General features: G+C 38.4%; 1 pseudogene; it reads right to left on the bottom strand.

Annotated features, from left to right (window-relative positions):
- Positions 1-659: 659 nt before the first annotated feature.
- LOC114037413 lies at positions 660-1,897 on the bottom strand (annotated as a pseudogene).
- Positions 1,898-7,861: the final 5,964 nt, after the last annotated feature.

Below are 7,861 nucleotides of genomic sequence, written 5' to 3'. Positions count from 1 at the left end.
TTCTAGTGCCCAGTTGGAGGAATAGCTCCAGAGGTCATGCTACCATGATAACGCTTGCTAATATTTATATAGTGCTTTATCTTTTGCAAACTTTTTCCATTTATGTTTAATACATAATTTTATTTTTCTATTGCCCAATTTTCTAGGTTGCTTGCACTGTTCATTTATGAATAACCCCACAGAGCTCATCATTTATTATCCTATCACTCTGCTTCAAACTTCTTTATATTTTTTAACCACAGACATCCCAGTGAAAAGTATCTAATAACTAAGGCTCAGGTCAAACTACAAGATAAGAATTGCTAAAAGAAAGAATTTGAGGTAATTTAGGAGATTCTATGTTATTCCTTTTAGCCTCTCTTTATAAAAGAGGCCCTCTTTATAAGAGGGGCTGTTCCATGAAGCTAATATCTATCTAGATTTGGAAATTTCCATTCCCATGGATCTAAAGCAGTCTGGCTCCCTGAGGTTTTGTCAGGCCAAGGATGAAGGGAATAAATACTACCCAAAACCATTTAAGAGTAAGAGGGCAGAATAGTGAGTCTTATAGACCAACAATGACTCACAAGGCTCTGAGAAGGCTGAAGTACCTGTTACAAAGCCGCTTCTAAAGTAGAGGGACTGTTTTACCTTTCTTTCCCTTTCAGACACCTTGAAAATCAGCAGAGACTCGGCCTAGGGAGGATTAAAAAGACAAGGGCCCAGGCTTCAGCATATCTCTCTCCTTCAAGCAAACTTCTAACTAAACTGGAAAAAAAAAATACACACACACACACACACACTATGTCTCCCCGCTAACATGTACAAAGACTGTTATGAAGCTCAAATAATGCTGAAAGGTAGCTTTGAACAGAAAAATCTTTAAGTCTGCCTGGCAAGTACAACCCAGCAGAAATCTCTTGAATCTTACTCCCTTTCCTTGGGCCCCAATTAGTTTTAGCAATTAGGGCTGATTCCCTGAGAAGAGAAGAGAGTTGGGGGAAGAGAGTAGATTGAAGAGGTGAAGGAGGGCAAATAAAACCAAACACCAAAATAAAATTTGGTTGTAAATATTTCAATTTTTAAAAAGAAGTGAGAGAAAGTGGAAAAAAATTCCTACAACATTTCATTTTAACAGAACATACTATGTGTAAATGAACTTAAAGAAGAAATGAGGACCTGAGAGAAGGAAACCAAAGAGGAGAAGGGTAGAAAGTTATTTTCTCTTTCTTTTTGTCTTTTCTATTCATTGCCAGAATCACCAAGATTTCTACAAGAGGGTGGCAAAATCCAAGCAGAGTTCAACACAGATATAATCCTTACCTCCATTTTCAGTTTTTTCAATGATGAATTGAGTATCAAAAATGACCAGGATACACACAACTGTCAGTCACACATACAGGTTCATACGGAAAAGCAAAATGGATCCAACCAAGAAGTTCTCCAAGGAGGACAAGAGTATCAGGCTTAAGGCTGACGTTAAGATGCCTCCTAGGAAGAGAGAGACAGTATGTCTAGCATAGAATACACTCAAGATGAAGCAGCTAGAAGATCATTGCTGTGCTTGGGAAGGAGGTTGAAATGAGAATAAGGTTGATGGAGATGTTTAAGTCCAGGGCAGGGATTACGCCAGTTCCTGTGAGGAAAGGAAATGTAGCCAGTGGGCCCCAAATCTCATCTGCTCAGTTTCATGACTGTAGGATACCATCATTAGCCGTGTCATCAATCCCAAGGAAACCATGGTTGAGAATAAGCCAGTCTGAAATATATGGGTAACCATATGCATGTAGGCCCCTGGGGCTCTCATAGACATGCAGAGGGCAAAAATGACATAGACTTTCTTCAGGTGCTGCAGTGTAGAAAGTGTGATAGGGGAAAATGTTATAAGTGCATCTAAGTTGATCTTCTGATCAAGCATGTTTGTAGTGCTAAATTCTATAAGACACAGTCTTCTCTCTCTCCTGTAGAACTCCAAGTTACTAAAAAATTATACATGTCATACATTATATCATCTGCCTCATTATATCAACTCCCCACAAGGAAGTTGTCTAAGAAATTAAGTGATGGATTATCTAATATTGGACTTGAGATCTGATTTATGCTGTTCAGGAACCGCTCCTTTCTTCCCCTACCCTTGTTTATTACTTAGTTCCCAAAGTTATTCCACACCCGTGGAGAGAGCAGCAAGTCTAGAAGATGGTCATGGATTGATAGCTTTATATCCCTCATTTCCTTTTTAGTTATGGAAAGAGGCCTCTCCTTTGATTTATACAATTTCTTATTTTATGCTTATTTTGAGATTCTTGTTGTTTTCAGTTGTTTTCAGTCACGTCCAATTCTTTGTGATCCAATTTGGGGTTGACTTGACAAAGATACTGGAATGATTTGCCATTTTCTTCTCTGACTCATTTTACAGATGAGGAAATGGAGGCAAACAGGGTTAAGTGACTTGCCCATAGTCACATAGCTAGTTAAGTGTCTGAAGCCAGATCTGAACTCAGGTCTTCCTGACTCCAGTCTGGCACTTTATCCACTGTGCCACCTAGCTGCCTCATGCTGGGCACATAATAGGTGTCTAATAAATGTTTATTGATTGACTGACTGACTGACTGGCTTAGCCCAGCACCTGGCATAGAGTAAGCAAGTCAAAACAAAGGTTTGCTGCCTGCCTGTCTGCCTGCCACCCCACCTGCTGCTTCTCTTAAGATCCTGACCTTAGCCTAAGATCCTCCACCTGTATGCCTCACAGGTTCTTATTCTATCCTAAAATACTCTATCCTAAAATAGTCCAGCCCACATATTTTAAAGATGAGAAAACTGAAGCCTAATCCTTGAAGCACAAGTTGGTTACTGAGTCATGGTCTGCAGCAACTAAAATCTGAGTTCTGAATAAAGCAAGAGTCCCTCATTTTCATATGCTAGATAGATTCAGATTATGGTTGTTGGAAAAACAGAGCTTTAGGTTTAAAAATTTCATCAGATTAGAGAATTTCAGATTTTTAACAAGTTTCCAGAATACAACAATAATAAATAATATTATGTAAATCACTTATCAAAGTTTATTTTTCAATTCCCATTTTTAAAACCATTTATGATGAACCATCATGAGTCCTGTGTTTGTAATAATAGCTAACATTTTATAATGCTTTAATGTTTGGGCCGCTACGTGAGGCAGTGAATAGAGTGCCAGGCCTGGAGTCAGGAAAATGACTGAATTCAAATCTGGCCTCAGACACTTACTAGCTGTGTGACCCTGGGCAAGTCACTTAACTCAATTCATCTCAGTTCCTCATCTGTAAAATGAGCTGGAAAAGGAAATGGCAAACCACTCCAGTATCTTTGCCAAGAAAATTCCAATTGGGTTACGAAGAGTCAGGCGTGACTAATATGACTCAACAGCAACTAATATGGAATTTGAAGGAAATAATTGAATCCAGCTATTACAGAGAAAAAAGAAAAAGGGAAGATCCATTTCCCAGTTAACAACCTATCAAGCTCATTAGGTCACAAGGCTCCACTCCATTTACTAAAGACAGAAGAAAAACAAAGAAAATAGCCCAGGACTCAGTCCTGTTTCTTGGGGGCCATATGTCCCCAGAGAGAGAAGGCCTTTGCCTTACTCCATGATGTCTCAATGTTTTTTTTTTAATCCTTTCTAGTCCAAATATATTCTCCTTACAAGAGAAGGAGGATCAATAGTTCAATAACTTTACCTTTTATCTGTCCTCTGGCATATTGTAGACCCCTAGCAGCTGGAGATCTCTTCCTTTCTTGAGAAAGAAGGGAAGTCAAGCAAGTCTAGAAGAATTGTTAGTTAGAGAACACACATCTAAGGAGACATCATAACATTATAGCTATAACATGACAGCTGGGATCATAGATGGAATGGCAATAAGAGTTTATACCCTTCCTTTCCTCATAACAATCTTATAAGCCTTGTCTTTATGTTGTTGTTTTTTTTTTGGAGGGGGGGAGGTGGAAGGAACAATGAGAGTTAAAGGGTGAACATTCCAAAGTTGTGATTTTACTGATGTTGATGCTCATTGTGGAGAGTCCCTCCACCATTTCAGACCTGAAACTCCTCTCTAACATAGTCTTAGAGAGGTGCATGGGCCAGTAAGAGATTATCTATTTTATCAAAGGATTGTATATATTTAGAGCTAGGAGGGACCTTACAGATGGAATAGTAGTGGATAGAACACTGGACTTGGAGTCAGGGAGAATTTAATTCAAATCCTACTTCAGACATTTACTAGCTGTGAGACACCAGGCAAGTCAACTAACATCTCTGAGCTGTAGTTTCTTCAACTGTAAATAGGGATAATAATAGCATTTCCTCATAAGGTTGTTGTAAAGATCAAATAAAATAACATGTAAAGCACATTGTAAACCTCAAAGCACTATGTAAAAATCTGGCTACTATTATCTAGTTTTGCTGCCTCGTTTCATGATGCTGGTAATGAGGCCCAGAAATACCCAACTGATTTGCCCAAGGACACACTGGTAGTAACTGGTGAGCTTGAATTTGAAATCACGTTCCCTGATTTCCAAATCTAGCACTTTCTCCATTATGTCTTGTAGCCTCTTATCCAAATACAGCCAGTATTTGTAAGAAGGAGGACTTAAATTCAGGTCTTCTTATTTCTAAGGCTATCTTCTATCCACTAAGCCATACTGACTGTATTAGCTTACAATCTAATAGGCAATTTAAAGGAAATAGTTGAATCTAGCAATTACAAAATAGAGGGGAGAGGGAAGGAATAATCTATTTCCTAATATTCAGTAGTTTTTTATAGGAAACCTGGAAAGAAAGTTGGTTCCTTGTTATGGATTCCTATGAATCTTTTTTTTTTTTTTTGGTTAATTTGTAAACTCTTAGACATAAGTGATTCTAATGCAATACAAAAACTTGTATACTGAAATGTATAATCCTGCTACCTAGTCATGGACAAAAACAAGTGTCATAACATCTCTTGTAAAATGGAATTATCATTAATTTTTAATGCATTATCAGCCTGATTTTTTTTTCATTTCATGAATATGGCACACAAAGAATGCAATCATGCAGAAAGTGTTACTTGATATAACTTTTTAAAAGGATGTCTAACATTAGGTTCTGAATAATGAGCAGAGAAAAGAGCTTGGTAGAAGACAGTTTGCAAAGGAAAAAAATGGTTTACACAAAGTGACTTCCAGACCTACTTTCTTCCAGTCAATTGAGTCATACTTGGGAAAAAAAAACTCATGAGATTTTTTTTAAGAAGGTTTGATAACAAAATAAATGATAAAGCATCCCTTCATTCCCTGTTGCCACAAGACTTTTTGCACTCCATCTGAGACAAACTTCCATTGCTTTAAAAAAAAAAAAAAAAGCTTGGCATTGCACAAGAGTATGCATGCTACAATGAAACAAAAGTATTTCTAGAAAAATGATGAAATATGTCTCCAGCTATGAGATTAAAATTGATTGGAAAAGTAATACTGCCTCTGCACAGTAATGCTGTCTGATAATGTCTTAACTCTCTGACTGTCATTGGACCATCTGCTTTTGAAAATGAGCTAATGGAGAATCACAAACAGAAATGGATGACTTCTTTCTACCTTAAATTATTCAAATAACCCTTATGTAAGTGAAAGCTTGAAATTTCTAACTCAGAAATTAAAAAGAGCCAGGATTAGGAACAGGACTACTTTGAGAGTGTTTTGGTAGGAAAATAAATGAGCATCATTTCGAAATATCTAGGCAGCTTTCAAATAACAATGTTGTCTTATCCACCATATCTCTCACATCTGTTCCCTTCTTGAACCTCACACAGCTTTTACCCTATTCAGGATCTCATCATCTCTGTTCTAGGCTCTTGCAATAGCCTCCTAATTTGTCTCCCTGCCTTTAATCGCTCTTTTCTCCAAACTGTCCTCTACAAAACTAGAAAATAGAAACTCTTTAAACACAGATCCAGCCATGCTGCTCTATTCTGCTCAAAAATTTTCAATGTCTCCCTATTGGTTGCCAGATAAACTAAAATACCCTCACTGTGACATTCAATGCATTCCATAGCTTGACTCCCACTGAACTATACAATCATATTTCATGTTACTCCCCTCCATAATACTTGTTCAGGTGGAACTCGTTTGCTAGTTCTTCCTAGAAGAGTACATTTTACTTCCCACTCCTGTTTCTTTCCATCAGTGGTTCCTCATGTCTAAAATATTCCCCCTTCTCCTTTCTTCCTCATAGAATCCCTAGCTTTCTTTAAAGCATACTTCAGGCACTACTTCCTACAAGAATCTTTCCTGACTCTTGTCATCCCAAACACCTACACACAATTATTTTCAATCTTTCTTGTATGAAGCATGGATATAGCAGTAAATTCTTGGTGTCAATGTAATCCCTGGTCCAAAGCCCATTAGTATGGGACTCTTTCCTTATTGGTGGAGATGAAGGCCCTGCTCTGAGTGAGGGGAGGGACAGAGTTGGTAAGAAAGGAGAGCTTCAGTTCTCAGCGAGTCCTCCTTTTGGACTCCTCAAATAAAAGTCCCCTTTGAGTTTTTTTTTTTTTGAGAGAATTCTCCAAAGTGAGAGTTCCTTCTTTAAGTCACCCAGAGCTCTCCAAATGAGTATCTTCCTTCAGCTAAGTGTGATCGAGTTGGCTTCCAACTTCTAGAGATAAGATGGAAGAGGCCAATCCCACTTCAGGTTGCTGAATGGGAGAGCTCTTTTATTCTGTATTGTCTGGTATATAGTCTTCTCTGATGTCTGTTTTAGTATGATTTGAATAAATGGGTTTCTTTGCTATTCTCTATATATGTTCTTTGTGGAACTGGTATTTGGTGGGAAAGGAATCAAGACTTGGAAATAAAGCTTGGATCCTCCTTCCCCCCAAAATGACAAAGTGATCAAAAGTTAGTTCAAACCTGATCATGTGCCCAGACTAATTATATTTAAGGGAATAGATAGACATAATTTTAATCTGTTACTCCCTCTTCCTCTGAGGAGAGCAGGGTAGCCTCTGACTCAACCTCCTGCTTCACGTCCTGACCAGAATGAAAGATTCCCTTGGAGAAGGTGGGGGGAGGAGAGGCTAGAGATGTCTATTCTTCCTCCCTTTGAGCCATATAAAGACACAGCCTCATCATAAGTGGGCCTCTTTACACCCATGGGGCCCTCCTCTTCTACTGCTACATCAGGAACACCTAGTACTGTCCCATGCCAGCTTTGTGACTGTGTGAGAAATTACTTAATTTCTCAGTGCTCTAGGAAGACTTTATGTTATAGACCATTTGTTAATAGGATCAAAGCTCTACAGCTGGGAGGGATCTGGGAAGCTATCTCCTCGAATATCCTCATTTTAATGAAGAAAAACAAACAAACAAACAAACAAACATAAGGACCATAGAGGTGAAGTGATTTTCCCAAGGTCACATAGATAGCAAGTGACAGAGGTGGTATGTGAACTCAGGTCCTCTAACTTAATATCCATGGCTCTTCTAATTGTATTCTTGGGACTATCCACACAGAAAGATCCTCACACCAACAAGATCATGAGTCTGGGCCAAAAAAAAAAATAATAACTTATTGAGACTATGTGACATGAATTGTGGTGAGTGCAAGGGTACCAAAAGGAGCCTGTTAGAGGCAAAAGCTAAAATCAAGAAGGGGATATTGTTGGAGTGGATGGGATGATGTATCTAATAGAGAAAACAGAAATTCTCAGCTATTATTTTTCTCTTTCAACCAAACAAAATGATATTTGGACTACAAAGGATGGGAGGGGTGTGGGGGGTGGGGCAGAGAGGGAATAGCATAAGGGAGGAACAAGGTAAGTAAACACCTCATTGTCCTCAATGAGTTCAAGTGACCATATTCCTATGAACTACATTC

Source organism: Vombatus ursinus, unplaced genomic scaffold (assembly GCF_900497805.2).
Source record: "Vombatus ursinus unplaced genomic scaffold, bare-nosed wombat genome assembly UNPS02000582.1, whole genome shotgun sequence".
In the NCBI taxonomy this organism is placed as follows: domain Eukaryota; kingdom Metazoa; phylum Chordata; class Mammalia; order Diprotodontia; family Vombatidae; genus Vombatus; species Vombatus ursinus.
This window is presented reverse-complemented; position numbering and strand designations above follow the sequence as displayed.